Source organism: Mustelus asterias, chromosome 6 (assembly GCF_964213995.1).
Source record: "Mustelus asterias chromosome 6, sMusAst1.hap1.1, whole genome shotgun sequence".
NCBI lineage: Eukaryota > Metazoa > Chordata > Chondrichthyes > Carcharhiniformes > Triakidae > Mustelus > Mustelus asterias.
The window spans coordinates 67,641,566-67,653,907 of NC_135806.1; the positions used below are offsets into that span (position 1 = coordinate 67,641,566).

The 12,342-nt window shown below is 43.3% G+C and overlaps 1 non-coding gene across 1 annotated transcript; it reads right to left on the reverse strand.

Moving 5' to 3' along the window:
- Positions 1 to 8,004: 8,004 nt before the first annotated feature.
- Positions 8,005 to 8,204, reverse strand: LOC144495419 (U2 spliceosomal RNA). Its single transcript, XR_013498264.1, has one exon. It is a non-coding gene; the product is annotated as a U2 spliceosomal RNA (small nuclear RNA).
- Between the last annotated feature and the right edge of the window lie 4,138 nt (positions 8,205 to 12,342).

The following is a 12,342-nucleotide window of genomic DNA, read 5'->3' on the forward strand; positions in this document are numbered from 1 at the left end:
ACAATTGTGCTCTGTAAAAAGTAAAAGTTTTCTGCATTTTATTTTTATTTTGGGAATGCTGTAAGTAACACAGTCCTCAGCAGTGCTGCACGTTCTTTTATTTAGCTTCATATTAACCTGCCTACGAAAAAATTATTTTGCGTAACACAACGGATAACAAATGTACATCTTAGAGCAGATAAAGAAATGAAATACTAAAGGCAGTCAGTTCATGAAGTATGTTTTCAACAGCACATTACAAAAATAGGAATTAAGGGACTTGATTAGTCTTGATTAGTGATGCGATGGTATCATCAATTTTTTTTTCATTATCAATTCAAATTAAAAATAAATCACATTTCATAATAGAAAATGCCTTATTATATTTCTCAGAAATATCTTAAAGAACGTTGCAAGCAAGGAATGATTTTAAAGTGCAATTATATATACAAACATGGAAGCCAATTTTTCCCAAAGCAGAATCCCACAAATAGGAAAAAATGATTTATTAGTTGTCATAGAATCCTACAGTGCAGAAAGAGGCCATTCGGCCCATCGAGTCTGCACCAACCACAATTCCACCTAGGCCCTATCTACATATCCCTACATATTTACCCACTAACCCCTCTAACCTATGCATCCCGGGACACTAAGGGGCAATTTAGAATGGCCAATCAACCTAGCCCGCACATCTTTGGACTGTGGGAGGAAACCCACGCAGACACAGGGAGAATGTGCAAACTCCACACAGACAGTGACCTGAGCCGGGATTCGAACCCAGGTTCCTGGAGCTGTGAAGCAGCAGTGCTAACCACTGAGCTACCGTGCCGCCCCATATCTGTTTTTGTTTAATTTTGTTTAAAAATAACATTGATCAAGATACCAGGAGATACCTTACTTCCTCTACATAGTCACTCCCACAGCACTGCCTTGAAATATCAGTAAGCAGAATAACTTGAATTTGTAAATTTCCTTGAATATAATAAATAGTCCCAAGACATTTTATGTGGGAAATAATAGACCAAGTGATAGAAACACTAAGAGACACAATTAAAAGCGTAGTTGCGATTTGGAGGAAGCTTTCAAAATGAGGTATGCTAGGCGAGGAAGTTTAGAAAGGAATTTGGAGGGAGCAAGATATAATTGTGAGTGGATTGCTACCAAATGAGGAATGCCATAAAGAAATAATTCCTCAGCAAGCTAAAAAATATCAGGATGTTACAGAGGCTGGATGGGATGACACCATGGAGGGATTTATAACTTGAGAACCAGATGACACTCTCAAGTCTGTGAATCAGGGTAGAAAAGCTCTGATATAGAGTCACAAGTGCCACCAACAGACCAAAGCTGACACAACCGCAGATGATATAGTGAGGCTTAGTGTTAGAGAGACTTAAGCAACAGTGGGACTAAGGCTCAGATTTTTGCTTCAGGGTCGGTGTGCAGAGACAGGAGAATTCTCGACTCCACGAGCTGGACCTTTAGAAATGGCTGGCCAAATTTCCAGGTTTTGGGGCGAGTGATCTGGGAAAACCTGAAGAGGTACGGAGGCAGGCTGGGTAGAAGGCCTACAGTTTGGCTCGAGGACTGTGTCCATGAAACATCTCGACAGCGCACATCCGTCACAGCCTCCATACATTCCCCATGCCCATCTATGCCAATGCATGCCACCTCATGCCCCCATCCACCCCATAAAGCTTCACACCCTCCATGCCAACCAGTGCACCCCATCTACTTCCAGACCCTGCCTCATTACTATTCATGGCATCCTATGTTCTCAGCCAAACCTCAAAAACCTCATACCCTCCATCCCAACCTGTTCCCCTCCACCCACCCTGAATGGCCCTTTGTAGCCCCTGTGCCAACACATTGCCACCTCACACCAGCCCATGACCCCCAAGCCACCATCTTTTACCTTGCACCTGTCTGGCCAATGAGATAAAATAAAATTTTATAAAATAAAGTTCTGTAAAATAAAGTTCGAAGTATCCATTTTAGACTTCAGTATATTGAAAATTAACACTCTCATTCATAAAAACCCATTCCTCAATTAAATTAATCATACAAGCAGTGGAATTCATCGTCCTGCATCAAAGAGCCCATAACCACTTGGAGCTATTAATCAAATATGAGATGGCAGTCACCCTGCTGTGATATTGGGTGGCTGTGATATCAGTCATTCAGCACCACCCTGGCTATCCATGCAAACCAACAAAGCTCAGACTTACATGTGCCTTGCCTAATCTGCACACCATGGGTTTCACACTCCTGCCCTACCTCCCACTTTAGGAAGGTAGCTAATGATTTAAAAGGTTAGTTTCATAAATTGCACATGTGTGAACTGCACTCACCCCCCAATCTTGCCTCATGTAAAATTGGGAAGTGCCCCAATCATTGGCTGGGCTTTGAATTTCTGTTATTTCCATCACAATTGGGAGCCTCTCCATCATGGTGAAAATCTGCACTTAAGCATTTCACATTAACTTTTGCATGACATTCTCATTGTCCAATATTTTAATAGAATCTTGAACCCACTTATTTTCTTTCTCCTTTCCCTCTGTTTCACTGTGCTTTCTGTCTGTAACATAAATAGATGAAAATGAGGGAGGGAGAGAAAGAGAGATATATGATTCCATTAAATCCTTAGGTTGACAATAAGTATTTCAAACTGGCACAGCAGAGTTTGTTTGAAAGCTATCAGGTGATCTACCCTGCTGTACTGAACAAATAGATTGTTAATACAATGGTGACTTAAATGACTTTTATACATAGGAAGACAGTGAATTACAGCTTATAATTCAACCATTGAAACCTCCAAACGTACCTCCAAAAATGGGGGTTGTCTTACACGCCAATCATAAAATGTGAATTGCCAATGTGGGAGTGGGTGGTCGCCATTTTGAAATGTGTAAGATATACAACAATGGTACTTCATATTAAATTAATATAGCTCTGGCTATTGAATTAATTAATTGTACAACAGTACCTTTCATCACACGCAAAGTGTCCTAGAATTGTTAAATTCATTGTCTTTGGCATTCACTGCAAAAAGTTCATTGAATTCATTGAGTTACTTTGGCTGTAGTATCATCATAAGCATCCCATTTTTACTTTCATAATCATCTCTCTGCAACAAATGATCTTCCTCTCCATCCATTAAATTGGATTTTCCACATTTAGTGAATGATCTAATTACTCATTGGTGCATGAATAGCATTCCATGATTTGATAATGAAACCATATAAAGCATCAAACGGTGCAGCACGCATATTCCCATTCTTTTTGAAGATTTTTTTCTCTGTCAACCATCCGCCTATTTTGTAGTATCTTGCAAAGACAGGTGAACACAGAGATTAACGAATGAACGGTTTATTAAGGTAAGTAACTATGTACAGAGAGTGATGTAAGGTCTACCGTACTTCCCGACTCCCAACTCCTAACCGTGAGGAAAACCCGCGCTCAGCTCCAGGATTCAGACGCTCCGGCCTGACTGGTTGAATGGGTCACATAACCGTCTGAGAGCTTGCCCCTTGCTTCCATTCAGTATGAACATGCTCCTTGAATGGCTTATTGAGGTGCACATTCAAATGTTCAACTATAGATTAGAACCCCTGGGAAAACTACAATGTTGGCAATATTTCTTCACAGGCACCTCTTCATTTCATCAGTTATATGGAGCCTGACCATGCCGCATTCTTTTCGTAGGCCAGTGGAACACCTGTTCTCCACAGTATCGATCCATAAATTCACTCCATCCTTACCCATCCAATTGTTGTCATGGACATTCACAAAAACTCCTGGAAGGAACTTGATGTTTGGCATGGTTTTATGCTTGAAAATTCCTATAGTCTTTGATTTTGTTCAGTTGACCAAGCAGCTAGTGTTACCATGAATCTTCTCTTCTCAGGCCCTGTTGTTTTCGCTAGAACTATTTTTGAATCTCTCCATTCCATATTTTGGCTGCTGAGCATATCAGAATTCATGGTTATTTCATCCATGTTGTCTGTGTGACTTAATAGGTACATGTTTGCCACTGCAAACCTGTAATTCTGGCATTGTGGTCTTTTGGTCTCTTAGTCTTCTGCTGCAACACTAGAATGTTTCATTTCACAAAATGGCTACACCATCTGACTGTTGGTCTGAAATCTTTGCTGAACTCAGTGCTTGATTTGAGCAATCTAACTGTATATATGCTGTCAGGGATCTGCTTAGCAATGGCAGTAACAAGAATTTAAAAAGCCACGATGGGATGCAAATAGAAAGAATCATAGAAACCCTACAGTGCAGAAGGAGGCCATTCGGCCCATCGAGTCTGCACCGACCACAATCCCACCCAGGCCCTACCCCCACATATTTTACCCGCTAATCCCTCTAACCTACGCATCCCAGGACTCTAAGGGGCAATTTTTTTTTAACCTGGCCAATCAACCTAACCCACACATCTTTGGACTTTTTCCAGGAACAGGTAGAACTCTGCCTAGTGACAGCAGTATCCAGCATTCTGAAGGCATGATGAGATGTGATTTGTCCAGTAACAAGATTATCAGGCATCTAGGCAAAATCAGGTGTCAATTTCCCTATTAGTAGAAAAAGCTTACCTGGACGACTGAGACTGACACGATGCAAGTATATAATGCTAATTTCTAGAGTCAAGAGATATGAGAGGTGCAGACAGCCAAATCCACAGAATGAAATAGCAAAGAGGCTAAATGGTGTAATTGCCAGCACACTCAGAGGGAAGCAGGCTAGTAATACATCCAACAGGCCTGAGGCTAGTTTCCATCCAACAGCCAGACAGACCAAAATTTTCAGAGGGGCCTGTCCCATCTAACATTTAGAACCATAGCAGATTGTAGATATTCCCCTCTACAAGATACCGTTTTGTACCTTCACTGAACCACAAATGACAATTTCCCAGACTGGGTCATCTAACCTGTATGGTGTGGTAACTATGAGCTGGATTTGACTTATCGGCTAGAATTCTACTGGCACACCCGCCCCGGAATCGAGGCTCACAGAACGGAATTCTTCGTTGGCCTCGGGCGGGATTTTACCGAGCCTTGCCCGAGCGAGGTCATAAAGTACTGGCCGTAGAGTTATTAAATTGGACGTTGTTTGAGAAAAGGGGTGTCTCAGTGAGTTCAGGAAATTGGGTATATTTTGGAAAAAAGAAGAAATCTCAGAAAAAAAGTACGTGTTTAATCGTTCATATACTTAAGTGTATTATATAATTTCTTGTTGTGCATTTTCTTCTTTTACTTTAATAAACACTCTTTATCAATTGTTTATATACGGACTGTTTTCTCACTGTGTTGTACGTGGCTCCTCACATGAATCCAAACAAATGTGCACCACTACGAACCAATGTTTCAAGTTGGGACACTCTTGTACATAACATCAGCAGGATTTATACATTGCAATTCTGATCATGATGTAACCATTCCAGTGATTTTTGAGGACTCATTCTGATAGATGCTTCTTGAGATCAGGCCAATAGTTGTCCTTATTCTGATGGAGCATTTGGCCTTGGATGTTTTATTCAGGGCGACTTCTTTCTTCTTCTATTCCCGCACCAGTTTTTCACTAACGCTGAAATCCCTCGCTGCAGCACAATTATTTGATGAGTTAGCAAATGTTTTAGCTTTTAACAGCTTCATACATCATTTGTTTTGCTGGAGGACCTATTTCTGTTTGTCACTTGCCATGACATGCACGGTCTATTTGAACACATTTGATTTATTATTGTCACATGTATTAGGGTGAAGTGAAAAGTATTGTTTCTTGTGTGCACAATACAGACAAAACATACCGTTCTTGGAGCACATAGGGGAGAAGGAAAGAAGAGGGTGCAGAATGTGGCATTATAGTCATAGCTCGGGTGTAGAGTATAGTTTTAAAAGCATAGAACGAAAGTAAAAGATAGCGTAAGAAGGTATGCTGGGGACAGCTCGCAAGAAGTCACCATGCCAGGTGCATCTTGGAGGCAAGATCTCAAACTCCTGGATATCTTCCTTGCAAGACAGCGTGTATTGTCAGCTTGCTCCTGTGTGCTGTATTTCTGGGATAAAAACTTGAGGCTGAATACTGAAATGAGTATAATATTTTGTAGTTGAAGAGTTAGTGGGGTGGGCATTGGGAGTCGATTTATATGCCACACTTTTACATGATTTTTGGCACCAAAGATGTGTTGGTCTTATATGCTCGGTTAACTTATACTCTGTGATCTCTGGTAATGCCTACCAAGATTGCACATGTTAAATCTCATTCTTTTGGGCAGAATAAAAATGTCTTCACTTCAGCTAAAGTTTCTGAGTCAATTATTGTGCTGAATCCAAGTCTCAAAGCACTAAAAAGCTCTTGAGTGCTGTAACACTGCATGTGTCAACACCTCAAATAAGGAGGCAGTGAGATTCAAAGTCAAAGTGCAGTTGCAATCAGTCTCACCTAAAATGAAAGAAAGATTGAAAATCAACTGCACGCTTTCATTTCAGTTGATGTTACTGAGGCCCATGATCAGTAATAATTTTACTTTGAGGAGAAAACCTTAGATTTTAGTTCTTATATAGAAAGATTTGTTACTAATTCATTAATCATTAAATAAAGTTAAAATTATAGGTTACAGTTGTAAGTTATTACAACCAAAATGTGCAGTTTAAGATCTTATTTCACCCTTCATATGGTATAACGCATTAGAATCTGTCTAAATTTAATCCAGTATTCTCTTGGTGTTTTTAACCCAAAAACAATTATTGGAATAGGGTAAATTTATTGATAAAACAAAGAAAAATCTATTTATGGAAAGGGCCTCAAAGTGAAGTAGAACAATAACAGTTTGCAATGTGCATATGCTGCCTTTTCCTATTAGGAAATGATTTACAAACAGCATGGACTGTTTTAACCTGCTGTGTTTTTAATCACAGCTGCAAGGGCCATTAAAAATAAATGGTCTACAAGATAACCCAGGCACATGTTATGGGAAAGCTTATGTTAATGAGGAGATGAACCTTTCTCGCATTCAGTTCACCAATTATTCTGGCACTTTTGAAGACCTCCCAGGGGCCTTGCCAAAGGCCCGAGAGATGAAAATCTAATAACTGAACAGGTCTAACATGATCTCAGCGGCCAGGCGTATTTACAAGGCCAGGCGAGCTGACTTCATTACAGCCTGCCTTAGGTTATCAGGGCAGACAATGACAGATCAGCCTGAAGACCCGGAGGAACTAAAGCTGTCTGCCTGAGACAACAAATAAAGTCAAGCCTGAGAACCGAGGTTAAAAAATGATTTACAAGGCTTGTCGATGCATTTGTCCCCTTGAGTCACTTTTGGCTGGCAGCCATGGTGTGTTACCTAAACTGCTCACATCCTGCGATCTTTAACAAAACAAATTTGACCTGAACGTAGGAAGTTTTCTTTTCACTGTTGTCTGGGCAGGAAGCTGACAGGGCATCACCAAATAGGAAGAGCTAGCTGCAGTTGTTAAATTACTAATAATAAAAGCATAAATCATCAGATCTTTGACCTGTTAACCTCTACGGCTACAGTCGTATGGGCTGCGTTAATTAATTGCACCAGATCATAGAGAGAGGCATTGTGTTTCACAGACACTGGTCCTCTGTTTAGGAAATAAAAGACCACAAAACCTTCACATGGAAATTTGATATAAATGACAGCAAATTCCATTCATACAGCTACATAAACCTTTTTCCAATGGCCTCTAATCCAAAGAAAGGTTTTTAACTGCATTTTGTTTATCTGTGTACCACCTCAATGTTGAGGAGTTGAGAAATCAGAATGAGTATTGCAGAGGAATGCACTGCGGGAGATGTCAGACTGATTCTTACGAGAAATTTACCTCAGGCCTTATTGGTACAAAACCATGAGTTGCAAATGTCCACCCCGGTGCAATGCAACTGATCAGTCACAGCTTTGGAAAGTTTTTTTAAAATTCCAATTCAGAGTCTCAACAAGTTGAGACATTCCTGATCCAAGCTGACAAGACAGGGCTCTCACCTCCTGTCTTGGGCTTGATCTACATGATCCAAGCTGATTGGAGTAGGCATAGCTCCTCCTTCAAGGCTTGATCTCATTTGCATCTTAGCCAAAAGGCCAAGATGCCGCTTTTTAAAAATTGCTTCAAATGAAGCTAAAGTGTAACCTAATGACTTCAACCAAGCGCAGCATGTCGATACTACACTTGATCTTAGCCAAAAGGCCGAGAAGCAATTGGCTGATTCAACAACCGAGACGCACCGCTGCTAAATGCTGGAGGAAATGTGGACTGGATTTGGAGTGGGGTGACTCACATTCTGCTCCTCCTGGCTCCACAACAACATAAGTTTAAAAAAGGCTTGGGCGGGATTCTCCAGCCTCTTAAGATGGCCGGTGGGAAAAAGTAAGTGCCAAATGGGCATGAAAATGGGAGCGGGGGCACACTCCGAGGTGCAAATGTATAGCACTTAGAGAAAACATGTAATTCTCACCAGTACGAGGAGTGGTTGGAACCTATTCACACCAGGAAGCCAGCTGCAGACTACAGGCACTCCGATCTCCCAGTGCACTGTGTACAGTAAAAAAACAGAGGCCGACTTGCTCTAGGAAGCAGCCTTAAGTGTTCATTGGAGAGAAACAATATCCCCAACCTGAGACGCTGGCAGAGCCAGCCTGGCATCCTGGTGCTGCCAGCCTGGCACCCTGGCAGTGCCCATCCAGTCTATGTTTGGTCTCTCCGATGTAGAGTAGACCACATTGGGAGCAGCGAATGCATCAAGCCACTGTTTCCAGGACTGTCAATGACCTCATCTCCACCGGAATTCTTCCCTCAACAGCTTCCAACCTCACCATCTCCCAACCCCAGACAGCCCACTTCTGCCTTCTTCCCAAAATCCACAAACAGGAGTGCCCCTTTAGGTCCATCATGTCAGCCTGTTCCTGCCCGGCTGAATTCATTTGCTCTTATCTTGACTCCATTCTCTCTCCTCTTGTCCAGTCCCTTCCCACCTACATCCTTGATTCCTTACACCTTATCATCAACTTCCAGTTCCCTGGCCCAAACCACCTCCTCCTCAGTTTGGGTGTCCAATGCCTCTACACCTTCATTCCCCACCATGATGGCCTCAAATCTCTTTGATTCTTCCTCAAACAGAGGTCTGAACAATCCCCATCCACCACCATTCTCCTCTCTGGCTGAACTGGTTCTTTCCCTCAACAATTTCTCCTTCAACTCATCCCGTTTCCTCCAAATAAAAGATGTGGCTATGGGCATCCGCATGGGACCCAGTTATGCCTGTCTCTTTATGGGTTATGTGGAGTATTCCCTGTTCCAGTCCTAGCCCGGCCCCCTCCCACAACTCCTTTACCACTTTGCTGAACACCTTCGGTCCATCTGCAAGCAGGACCCAGATCTTCCTGTCCCTTGCCACTTCAACACACCACCCTGCTCTCCTGTCTACATGACTGCTTGGCCTTTTGCAATGTTCTAGCGAACCCCAATGCAAACTGGAGGAACAGCACCTTATCTTCCGATTGGGCCTTTGACAGCCCTCCGGACTTATCATTGAGTTCAACAACTTTCAGAGCATGAACTCTCCCCTCCAATTTCACCCCATTTCCATTTAATTTATTTCATTCTGTTTCTTCTTTTCATCTAATTCATCCATTTTTATCATCCTTCTTTCTCTCTTCCATTTTTCCACTTCTCCATTCCCCCCTTCCCCCTCCCCCCTCTGCCCCCCCCCCCCCCCCCCCACGGCCCCCCCCCCCCCCCCCCCCCACCCTTTCAGGCCCAATGTCTTTGCACCTCTGTTCTGCCATTCACATATTCTGACCTCTCAATGGACACTTCTGGCATTTTCTCAGCCTTCTTCATCCTCATTTACATTCCTTTTGTCCTTTTACAGCCCCCCACCCTAACCCCACTGGAGGCAGAAACAAAGCTTCATAGAACAAAGAACATAGAACAGTACAGCACAGAACAGGCCCTTCGGCCCACGATGTTGTGCCGAGCTTTATCTAAAACCAAGATCAAGCTATCTCACTCCCTATCATCCTGGTGTGCTCCATGTGCCTATCCAATAACCGCTTAAATGTTCCTAAAGTGTCTGACTCCACTATCACCGCAGGCAGTCCATTCCACACCCCAACCACTCTCTGCGTAAAGAACCTACCTCTGATATCCTTCCTGTATCTCCCACCATGAACCCTATAGTTATGCCCCCTTGTAATAGCTCCACTCACCCGAGGAAATAGTCCTTGAACGTTCACTCGATCTATCCCCTTCATCATTTTTGTAAACCTCTATTAAGTCTCCCCTCAGCCTCCTCCGCTCCAGAGAGAACAGCCCTCGCTCCCTCAACCTTTCCTCATAAGACCTACCCTCCAAACCAGGCAGCATCCTGGTAAATCTCCTCTGCACTCTTTCCAGTGCTTCCACATCCTTCTTATAGTGAGGTGACCAGAACTGCACACAATATTCCAAATGTGGTCTCACCAAGGTCCTGTACAGTTGCAGCATAACCCCACGGCTCTTAAACTCCAACCCCCTGTTAATAAAAGCTAACACACTATAGGCCTTCTTCACAGCTCTGTCCACTTGAGTGGCAACCTTTAGAGATCTGTGGATATGGACCCCAAGATCTCTCTGTTCCTCCACAGTCTTCAGAACCCTACCTTTGAGGGCAATACCTTCATCTGGCAATACCGGTTGCAAATACTTCAATCACTGCCTGCCCTTTAAAGCAGAGCACTGTCCCCTCCCCAGGGGCTCAGGAAATGCATGTGGGCCTGACCCCATTTGTTCTCTGCTGCTTCTTTGATTTATGTATGACCTTGTCCTGCAACAGAGGGGGAAGAGTGTTAATGTGTCGCAATGTGTTTGGATGATGTCTCTGTCATGGGTGAATAGCTGGATGTGTGTGGAAGCAGCAAGAGGTGGGCATGAGTGTTGCAGCAGCGGTAAGTGTGTGAAGGTGAATTTGAAAATCTAAATGTTAGGTAGGAATCCTGATGGGTGAATGATGGGCGTGCACTGCATTATACAGCATGAGAGGGTGGTGGTGCAGTGGTTCTGATAAGGGATTTGAAAATGTAATCACTGCTTCAATGGCTTTCTCACTGACCATCCCAGTGGTCATGTAGTTCTTTTTGTACTGCTCCTGTGCATCAATGGAGGGATTCGTCACAGGTATCATGAGACAAGTTTTAGGGGATATTGTTTCTCTCCAATGAGCACATAAGGCTGCTTCCTAGAGCAAGTAGGCCTCTGATTTTGGATTGCTGTGGTAGGAAAGCATTGTGGCAACTCCCAGAGAATCTGATGCACCACATGGAAAGATGCCTTTACTGACCTTGAACAATCACACAAGGTCATTAGACTTCTTGTGACACTTTTGCCAGGTCTTCAGGGTCAGACTCCAGGATTTGACCTCCCTGGCCACCTGCTTCCAGTGCCCTCCAAAGATGTGTCATGAGGGCCTCTATACATGCTGCCGGACCATGGTATCTCTCCTCTTATCCCTATCCACCAGTAATTCCTCTAGTGTTGTACAGCACATACCAAGCTGGAACTCTCTGGCTGGAATTTTACCGGCACGCCCCCCCCCCCCCCCACCCCCCCCCCCCACCCCCCCCCCCCCCCCCCCCCCCCCCGATTCCGAGGGCGGGCGAAGCTCAGAACGACATTCTCTGTTGGCCTCGGGCAGAATCATGCGAAACTCGGGCGGACGTGCCAGTAAAATTCAGTCCTCTATCTCTGCCCTGGGTTTCCATTTTCCATCTTTCAAATTCTGGCATCATTGAAGTGTCCCTTTAAGGGGGAGAGCCTGCCTTTAAGAACAGAGTGCTGGCCGCATTTTATGTTATTGGCATATTGCTGAATGGCATCCCACCGAGGCAGCTTTCAGCATGAAGAAGCAGTCGGCCATGCGAAACCACTCAGGCCCATGCTACAATCATGATGATGAGCTATTTCTGTGCTGCTCACCTATAAATGGAAGCAGTGCAGGTCCAAATTGCGACCCTCATACAAACAAATTTTTGACTCGGGATTTTTCTCCAGTGCTCCTCATGAAGCCATCCCAATGTACCACAGAACAGTGAGTGCCAAACTGGAGGAAAGGAAGAATCAGAAAGAATAGGACGGACTGCTTGGCGAGGAAGGATTTTGACGACCAGTCATGGCTTAAAAATAAAACAACCGAAAATGAAATTACTAATCACTATTCATTGGTAATGGCTCACTTATTAATCATTTGCAAAAAAAAATGTGTCACTTGCTTGTCTGACTTTCTCCCAACTGAAATTACTGCACATTGTTGCAAATGAATAATACATCATTATCCAATGTAATTAGGAAATCTCACTGTTTT